Here is a 9918-nt window from a genome sequence, read left to right as displayed (position 1 = left end):
CCGGGGGTAATGGGAGAAGGCCATGATGCCGGGGGTAATGGGAGAAGGCCATGATGCCGGGGGTAATGGGAGAAGGCCATGATGCCGGGGGTAATGGGAGAAGGCCATGATGCCGGGGGTAATGGGAGAAGGCCATGATGCCGGGGGTAATGGGAGAAGGCCATGATGCCGGGGGTAATGGGAGAAGGCCATGATGCCGGGGGTAATGGGAGAAGGCCATGATGCCGGGGGTAATGGGAGAAGGCCATGATGCCGGGGGTAATGGGAGAAGGCCATGATGCCGGGGGTAATGGGAGAAGGCCATGATGAGGGGGGTAATGGGAGAAGGCCATGATGAGGGGGGTAATGGGAGAAGGCCATGAGGGGGGTAATGGAGAGACGGCAGCGATGGGGTGAAGGCAATGATGGGGAGAAGGGAGTGACGGGGTGAAGGCAATGATGGGGAGACGGGAGTGATGGGGAGACGGGAGTGATGGGGAGACGGGAGTGATGGAGCAGGCAAGAATGGGGTGATGGAGCACTCATTCAAAACCTATGGGGAGTTGAGTCACATTATAAATGTTATTTAATTATAAGTATGCACTGCTACACTACAACCGCGTCCATAGCCCCACCCCCTTATGACCAAAGCCCCACCCCTGCCACACCTCCATCCCCGCCCTGCCATGGAAGAATGGTCTTGCTTGAAACCGATCCCTGGTGCAAAAAAGGTTGGGGACCACTGCCCTACACAACCCCTCACCGTCCCCCCCCATTCCCTACACAACCCCTCACCGTCCCCCCCATTCCCCACACAACCCCTCACTGTCCCCCCCATTCCCTACACTACCCCTCACCGTCCCCCCCATTCCCCACACAACCCCTCACCGTCCCCCCCATTCCCTACACTACCCCTCACCGTCCCCCCCATTCCCTACACTACCCCTCACCGTCCCCCCCCACATTCCCTACACTACCCCTCACATTCCCCCCCCACATTCCCTACACTACCCCTCACATTCCCTACACTACCCCTCACCGTCCCCCCTCACATTCCCTACACTACCCCTCACCGTCCCCCCCCCATTCCCCACACTACCCCTCACCGTCCCCCCCCATTCCCCACACTACCCCTCACCGTCCCCCCCCATTCCCCACACTACCCCTCACCGTCCCCCCCCATTCCCCACACTACCCCTCACCGTCCCCCCCCATTCCCCACACTACCCCTCACCGTCCCCCCTCACATTCCCTACACTACCCCTCACCGTCCCCCCCATTCCCCACACTACCCCTCACCGTCCCCCCCCATTCCCCACACTACCCCTCACCGTCCCCCCCATTCCCCACACTACCCCTCACCGTCCCCCCCATTCCCCACACTACCCCTCACCGTCCCCCCCATTCCCCACACTACCCCCCACATTCCTTACACTACCCCTCACCGTCCCCCCCATTCCCCACACTACCCCCCACATTCCCTACACTACCCCTCACCGTCCCCCCCATTCCCTACACTACCCCTCACCATCCCCTACACTACCCCTCACATTCCCTACACTACCCCTCACCGTCCCCCCCCACATTCCCTACACTACCCCTCACCGTCCCCCCCCCACATTCCCTACACTACCCCTCACCGTCCCCCCCCCACATTCCCTACACTACCCCTCACCGTCCCCCCCCCACATTCCCTACACTACCCCTCACCGTCCCCCCCATGCAGCCCCACTCACTTAAGTAACAAACTCCTTTCCAAAATCCAACTTCAAAGAGCAGCCTTTCGGTCCTCTCCTCTCACAGCTCCATGGTGCAGCCCCGCATATCCCGCTTCTCTTCTCCAGCAGCCTCAGCACAACGCTGCTTCCCGCCATCGTGTCTTCACTGGACTGAAGGCGGCTCCGCCCCTTCCTGTGACGTCATTACCACAAGAAATCAGCTCCGTTCTAGTCGCTCCCCAGTCTTCACCGCTATGCGCGTCTCCGAGCGGCCGGACTGAGCGCCGGGAGTTGTCCGCTGTTGTGCCCGGGCTTCTGCGGTGTCCGGCGCAGGCTCTGTGCGGGGGCTCCGCTCTGCAACACGAGAGGTACGGCTCGGTGCGGGGAGTGCGGGCTCCGGCTCTGGGGCTGCGAGCGGCGGAGAGTTTACAGAAGTCGCGAAAAACAGTTTCTGTTGTATCTAGTGCAGACTTGTAGCGAGCAGCGGAGGGACTGGGGGGGGTCAGTGTGGTGTCTGTATACTGGGGGGGGGTCAGTGTGGTGTCTGTATACTGGGGGGGGGGGGGGCAGTGTGGTGTCTGTATACTGGGGGGGGGGGGGGGTCAGTGTGGTGTCTGTATACTGGGGGGGGGGGGGGTCAGTGTGGTGTCTGTATACTGGGGGGGGTCAGTGTGGTGTCTGTATACTGGGGGGGGGTCAGTGTGGTGTCTGTATACTGGGGGGGGTCAGTGTGTGGTGTCTGTATACTGGGGGGTCAGTGTGGTGTCTGTATACTGGGGGGGGGTCAGTGTGGTGTCTGTATACTGGGGGGGGTCAGTGTGGTGTCTGTATACTGGGGGGGGTCAGTGTGGTGTCTGTATACTGGGGGGGGTCAGTGTGGTGTCTGTATACTGGGGGGGGGGGGTCAGTGTGGTGTCTGTATACTGGGGGGGGGGGGGTCAGTGTGTGGTGTCTGTATACTGGGGGGGGGTCAGTGTGGTGTCTGTATACTGGGGGGGGGGGTCAGTGTGGTGTCTGTATACTGGGGGGGGGGGGGGGTCAGTGTGGTGTCTGTATACTGGGGGGGGGGGGGGTCAGTGTGGTGTCTGTATACTGGGGGGGGTCAGTGTGGTGTCTGTATACTGGGGGGGGTCAGTGTGGTGTCTGTATACTGGGGGGGGGTCAGTGTGGTGTCTGTATACTGGGGGGGGTCAGTGTGTGGTGTCTGTATACTGGGGGGTCAGTGTGGTGTCTGTATACTGGGGGGGGGTCAGTGTGGTGTCTGTATACTGGGGGGGGTCAGTGTGGTGTCTGTATACTGGGGGGGGGTCAGTGTGGTGTCTGTATACTGGGGGGGGGTCAGTGTGGTGTCTGTATACTGGGGGGGGGTCAGTGTGGTGTCTGTATACTGGGGGGGGGGTCAGTGTGGTGTCTGTATACTGGGGGGGGTCAGTGTGGTGTCTGTATACTGGGGGGGGTCAGTGTGGTGTCTGTATACTGGGGGGGGTCAGTGTGGTGTCTGTATACTGGGGGGGGGTCAGTGTGGTGTCTGTATACTGGGGGGGGGGGTCAGTGTGTGGTGTCTGTATACTGGGGGGGGGGGTCAGTGTGTGGTGTCTGTATACTGGGGGGGGGTCAGTGTGGTGTCTGTATACTGGGGGGGTCAGTGTGGTGTCTGTATACTGGGGGGGGGTCAGTGTGTGGTGTCTGTATACTGGGGGGGGGGTCAGTGTGGTGTCTGTATACTGGGGGGGGGGTCAGTGTGGTGTCTGTATACTGGGGGGGGTCAGTGTGGTGTCTGTATACTGGGGGGGGTCAGTGTGGTGTCTGTATACTGGGGGGGGGGGGGTCAGTGTGTGGTGTCTGTATACTGGGGGGGGGTCAGTGTGGTGTCTGTATACTGGGGGGGGGTCATTGTGGTGTCTGTATACTGGGGGGGGGGTCAGTGTGGTGTCTGTATACTGGGGGGGGGGGGGGTCAGTGTGGTGTCTGTATACTGGGGGGGGGGGGGGTCAGTGTGGTGTCTGTATACTGGGGGGGGTCAGTGTGGTGTCTGTATACTGGGGGGGGTCAGTGTGGTGTCTGTATACTGGGGGGGTCAGTGTGGTGTCTGTATACTGGGGGGTCAGTGTGGTGTCTGTATACTGGGGGGGGGGGGGTCAGTGTGGTGTCTGTATACAGGGGGGGTCAGTGTGGTGTCTGTATACTGGGGGGGTCAGTGTGGTGTCTGTATACTGGGGGGGGTCAGTGTGGTGTCTGTATACTGGGGGGTCAGTGTGGTGTCTGTATACTGGGGGGTCAGTGTGGTGTCTGTATACTGGGGGGGGGGGTCAGTGTGGTGTCTGTATACTGGGGGGGGGTCAGTGTGGTGTCTGTATACTGGGGGGGGGTCAGTGTGGTGTCTGTATACTGGGGGCGGTCAGTGTGGTGTCTGTATACTGGGGGGGGTCAGTGTGGTGTCTGTATACTGGGGGGGGTCAGTGTGGTGTCTGTATACTGGGGGGGGTCAGTGTGGTGTCTGTATACTGGGGGGGGTCAGTGTGGTGTCTGTATACTGGGGGGTCAGTGTGGTGTCTGTATACTGGGGGGGGGGGGGTCAGTGTGGTGTCTGTATACAGGGGGGGGGTCAGTGTGGTGTCTGTATACTGGGGGGGGTCAGTGTGGTGTCTGTATACTGGGGGGGGTCAGTGTGGTGTCTGTATACTGGGGGGGGTCAGTGTGGTGTCTGTATACTGGGGGGGGGGTCAGTGTGGTGTCTGTATACTGGGGGGGGTCAGTGTGGTGTCTGTATACTGGGGGGGGTCAGTGTGGTGTCTGTATACTGGGGGGGGGGGTCAGTGTGTGGTGTCTGTATACTGGGGGGGGGGTCAGTGTGTGGTGTCTGTATACGGGGGGGGGGGGGTCAGTGTGTGGTGTCTGTATACTGGGGGGGGGTCAGTGTGGTGTCTGTATACTGGGGGGGTCAGTGTGGTGTCTGTATACTGGGGGGGGGGTCAGTGTGTGGTGTCTGTATACTGGGGGGGGGGTCAGTGTGGTGTCTGTATACTGGGGGGGGTCAGTGTGGTGTCTGTATACTGGGGGGGGTCAGTGTGGTGTCTGTATACTGGGGGGGGGGGGTCAGTGTGTGGTGTCTGTATACTGGGGGGGGGTCAGTGTGGTGTCTGTATACTGGGGGGGGTCATTGTGGTGTCTGTATACTGGGGGGGGGGTCAGTGTGGTGTCTGTATACTGGGGGGGGGGGGGTCAGTGTGGTGTCTGTATACTGGGGGGGGTCAGTGTGGTGTCTGTATACTGGGGGGGGTCAGTGTGGTGTCTGTATACTGGGGGGGTCAGTGTGGTGTCTGTATACTGGGGGGTCAGTGTGGTGTCTGTATACTGGGGGGGGGGGGGTCAGTGTGGTGTCTGTATACAGGGGGGGGTCAGTGTGGTGTCTGTATACTGGGGGGGTCAGTGTGGTGTCTGTATACTGGGGGGGTCAGTGTGGTGTCTGTATACTGGGGGGTCAGTGTGGTGTCTGTATACTGGGGGGGGGGGTCAGTGTGGTGTCTGTATACTGGGGGGGGGTCAGTGTGGTGTCTGTATACTGGGGGGGGGTCAGTGTGGTGTCTGTATACTGGGGGCGGTCAGTGTGGTGTCTGTATACTGGGGGGGGTCAGTGTGGTGTCTGTATACTGGGGGGGGTCAGTGTGGTGTCTGTATACTGGGGGGGGTCAGTGTGGTGTCTGTATACTGGGGGGGGTCAGTGTGGTGTCTGTATACTGGGGGGTCAGTGTGGTGTCTGTATACTGGGGGGGGGGGGGTCAGTGTGGTGTCTGTATACAGGGGGGGTCAGTGTGGTGTCTGTATACTGGGGGGGGTCAGTGTGGTGTCTGTATACTGGGGGGGGTCAGTGTGGTGTCTGTATACTGGGGGGGGTCAGTGTGGTGTCTGTATACTGGGGGGGGTCAGTGTGGTGTCTGTATACTGGGGGGGTCAGTGTGGGGTGTCTGTATACTGGGGGTGCAGTGTGGGGTGTCTGTATACTCGGGGGGGTCAGTGTGGGGTGTCTGTATACTCGGGGGGGGCAGTGTGGGGTGTCTGTATACTGGGGGGGGGCAGTGTGGGGTGTCTGTATACTGGGGGGGGTCAGTGGGGGTGTCTGTATACTGGGGGGGGTCAGTGTGGGGTGTCTGTATACTCGGGGGGGCAGTGTGGGGTGTCTGTATACTGGGGGGGGGCAGTGTGGGGTGTCTGTATACTGGGGGGGCAGTGTGGGGTGTCTGTATACTGGGGGGGGCAGTGTGGGGTGTCTGTATACTGGGGGGGGCAGTGTGGGGTGTCTGTATACTGGGGGGGGCAGTGTGGGGTGTCTGTATACTGGGGGGGGGCAGTGTGGGGTGTCTGTATACTGGGGGGGGCAGTGTGGGGTGTCTGTATACTGGGGGGGCAGTGTGGTGTGTGTGTGTGTTGCATATATTGGGGGGGGTCACCGTGGTGTGTGTGTTGCATATATTGGGGGGGGGGAGGAGTCACCGTGGTGTGTGTTGCATATATTGGGGGGGGGAGGAGTCACCGTGGTGTGTGTGTTGCATATATGGGGGGGGGGGGAGTCACCGTGGTGTGTGTGTTGCATATATGGGGGGGGGGAGAGTCACCGTGGGTGTGTGTGTTGCATATATGGGGGGGGGGGGGAGAGTCACCGTGGTGTGTGTGTGTGTTGAATATGGGGGGGGGGGGAGAGTCACCGTGGTGTGTGTGTGTGTTGCATATATGGGGGGGGGGGAGAGTCACCGTGGTGTGTGTGTGTGTTGCATATATGGGGGGGGGGGGGAGAGTCACCGTGGTGTGTGTGTTGCATATATGGGGGGGGGGGGGAGAGTCACCGTGGTGTGTGTGTGTGTTGCATATATGGGGGGGGGGGGGGAGAGTCACCGTGGTGTGTGTGTTGCATATATGGGGGGGGGGGAGAGTCACGTGGTGTGTGTGTGTTGCATATATGGGGGGGGGGGAGAGTCACCGTGGTGTGTGTGTGTTGCATATATGGGGGGGGGGGGGGAGAGTCACCGTGGTGTGTGTGTGTTGCATATATGTGGGGGGGGGGGGGGAAGAGTCACCGTGGTGTGTGTGTTGCATATATGGGGGGGGGGGGGAGAGTCACCGTGGTGTGTGTGTTGCATATATGGGGGGGGGGGGAGAGTCACCGTGGTGTGTGTGTTGCATATATGGGGGGGGGGGGGGAGAGTCACCGTGGTGTGTGTTGCATATATGGGGGGGGGGGGGAGAGTCACCGTGGGTGTGTGTGTTGCATATATGGGGGGGGGGGAGAGTCACCGTGGTGTGTGTGTTGCATATATGGGGGGGGGGGGGAGAGTCACCGTGGTGTGTGTGTTGCATATATGGGGGGGGGGGAGAGTCACCGTGGTGTGTGTGTTGCATATATGGGGGGGGGGGGGAGTCACCGTGGTGTGTGTGTGTGTGTGTTGCATATACAGTATGGGGGGGGGGGGGGAGTCACCGTGGTGTGTGTGTGTTGCATATATGGGGGGGGGGGGGGAGTCACCGTGGTGTGTGTGTTGCATATATGGGGGGGGGAGTCACCGTGGTGTGTGTGTTGCATATATGGGGGGGGGGTCACCGTGGTGTGTGTGGCTTTTCTCTTACCGGTGTGGGCTGTGCTGTCGCCGGTGTTATGTCGGGTTGTAGGAGTTGGAGCCGTTGTATTCTGTAATAATGGCGGCTCAGTGTTTGTGGCTGCTGGGGACTGGACTGTTAAATTATGTGACGTGATGTTTTGGGGCTCGGGTCAGACTGGTGGGGGGTACAGGGTGTTATAACATCGGACTTGGGAATATGTAGCTCACCGGAGAATGAGGTGATGCGGAGAGGTGAATGTTTGTGCCGCTCCTCTGTGCCTCACATGTCCGTATACCTTGTAAGTTGTGTTTTTGTCTTTTTTTTGGGGGGCCCCCTTTTATTGTAGAGCTTCAATGGGAGATAGAAGCTTTTTTTCTATCAAATGTGCGCCGAGAGGACACTGGTGTGACACGGCTGCCACATCTGGACACTTTTGCCTTTGTACTTTGCAGCAATCATTGAGTGTTCACCGCCTTGGGGCTTGGTCATGTTGGGATTTTTGCAAAATTGCTGAAACACTTAAATGTTTGTTTTTTTGCCTTTTTTTTATATAAAGAAGGGCTTGTTCACATGGGGTGATTACAGATTTTCTGAACAATCTTTTTCTATTATGCATATAACTTTATATTTTTTCTACAATTTTAATTTGATTTTTTTTGTATTTTGTTGTAGAATTGGTTTATTGAATCTGTAGATTGCAGAAACCACTTCACCCTCTCCCCTGTATTTAGTTGTATTTTTTTTTGTTCAGAGAAAGTTACACAACTCCCAAGAATCTGCAGCGTCCAAATGTTATTTTTCAAGCGCAGCGGTTTTGTGCCAAGATCTAACCCTGTGTATAAACACGTTCAAATCTTCTGGGTGGAAGACGAGTCGGTCGGAATAATTTCTGCTTTTACCAGGGCTGTGGAGTCGGTAAGCCAAACCTGTGACTCCGACTCCTCAATTTCCCTTACACCGACTCCGACTCCGACTCCACTACTCCGACTCCGACTCCCACACATATTGCTTATATTTAAGTGAAAAATTTATTGTAGTACAATGTGAACCTCAGACATTTAATCATTTTTATGATCCAATAATCAAGATATTTAGATAGAACAGAATATATATTGGTGTACTACCCGGTTTTCATTCTTTTTGGTACAGATACGATATGGATAGACAGATATGGATAAATGGATAGATAGAGCAGATTTCTAATCTGCTTTTGCTATTGAAAACATTATCTATGAGCTCAAAAACCTTTCAGGTGATGCAGTTTTTTAAAAAGATGATCAGCTTTTGCAGCTGAAAAACGTATCCTCAAAAAAACACAGGAAAAACGCTGTGTGTGAATGTAGCCTTGGATCAGGAATATAACAGCCATTTATAGGACATTTCATAACTTTCCCAAACTCCTATGAAAAAATATTCAGCACATCCTGCATTGAATTACTGTACCCAATTTATTATATATTTTAGGAGTCGGTCCATTTTATACCGACTCCAACTCCGACTCCACCAAAATGAGCTCCGACTCCGACTCCACAGCCCTGGCTTTTACACAGTGCAGTGATTTTTTTTTTAATGGATCTGCCGAGGATCTCGTGCAAATCCTAGACTATGGCGTAGTCAGATGGACGGCCGCCGCCTGTGCTGGGCATGTGGTGCCACCTGTATTGATCACTGTCCTGCTCGGTAACCCCTACGTTCAGTACAGCTCACTTCAGTCTCAGTCACAATCATTGTCTGCTTTTCTGGCTTTTTTTGGTTCTTTCTGGATATGTTCATGTGCACTTCTTTCCCCCTCCTGGTAAATATACTAGCTCTTCAGAACTTCTTGAGATTTTACTTTCAGTCTACACTGTAAGGAAAAAAAAAAAATCTGTATTATTTATTTTATTTTTGTATATTATATATAATATATATATTAAAAAAAAAAATTTTAAATCACAAGCAAAACATTTTTTTTTTTTTTTTTTTTTTTACCTTGAACTGTGTATGTTTGCATCATGCAGAAATTGACATTTTTCAAATGAGGCTGTCAGGGCCGCTGTGGTTTACAGCCACGAACCCGTTTTCTGCAGCGTGTGAATGCAGTCCAAGGGTTTTTCCCATTTGCACAGGGACCGTATCTGTGAGTTGATCCCTGATGATCTGGCTCATGTAACCCAGCAAAGTGTTGGTGGATTATATACATGTCATTCTGCCCTTGTTTAAGGCCTGCTCACTAGAATAATCGTTAATTTGATAGTTCTGTCCCCATATTGTCAGCAGCCCATCGCCCCTTGTAAGCAAGGACGATTCTGCCAGAAAACCTGGTTTTGCTCGTTCCTCGTCTGATCACCTCTGCGCTTACACGGCCGATGATTGGTAACGGGTGTCATTATGAACACTGTCGGCCTGCATACATGGGCCTTAAAGGAGTAGTCTCGCCTTAGGCTACAAGTCTGCAGTCGAGTGCGCTGCTAGGATTTGCCAGCAGCGGCGGGTGCATAACCGTAAGTATGTGATTTGCATACATGCAGCCACGTGCCAACTAGACTTTTGAAGCCTCACTCTATTCACTTGTATTGAGTGAAGCTGGGCACGTCTAGTCATCATGTGACCAAGTACTTACACTGGAGAATCCGGGCCGCTCACACAA

General features: G+C 55.6%; 1 protein-coding gene across 2 annotated transcripts in view; it reads left to right on the top strand.

Annotated features, from left to right (window-relative positions):
- The first annotated feature begins 1817 nt into the window (after positions 1-1817).
- The window catches only part of RAF1 (Raf-1 proto-oncogene, serine/threonine kinase), a 95919-nt gene continuing 87818 nt past the window's right edge, over positions 1818-9918 (top strand). For both annotated transcript variants that reach the window (XM_073574266.1, XM_073574265.1), the window contains exon 1: positions 1818-2065. The gene's annotated coding sequence lies outside the window, so the exon portion shown is untranslated. The remainder of the gene's footprint in view (positions 2066-9918) is intronic.

The sequence above is a fragment of the Dendrobates tinctorius genome, unplaced genomic scaffold, assembly GCF_039654945.1.
Source record: "Dendrobates tinctorius isolate UK_male_01 unplaced genomic scaffold, ASM3965494v1 ptg000038l, whole genome shotgun sequence".
Lineage (NCBI taxonomy): Eukaryota > Metazoa > Chordata > Amphibia > Anura > Dendrobatidae > Dendrobates > Dendrobates tinctorius.
The sequence above is the reverse complement of the archived record's forward strand: the minus strand, read 5'-3'. Positions and strand labels throughout refer to the sequence as shown.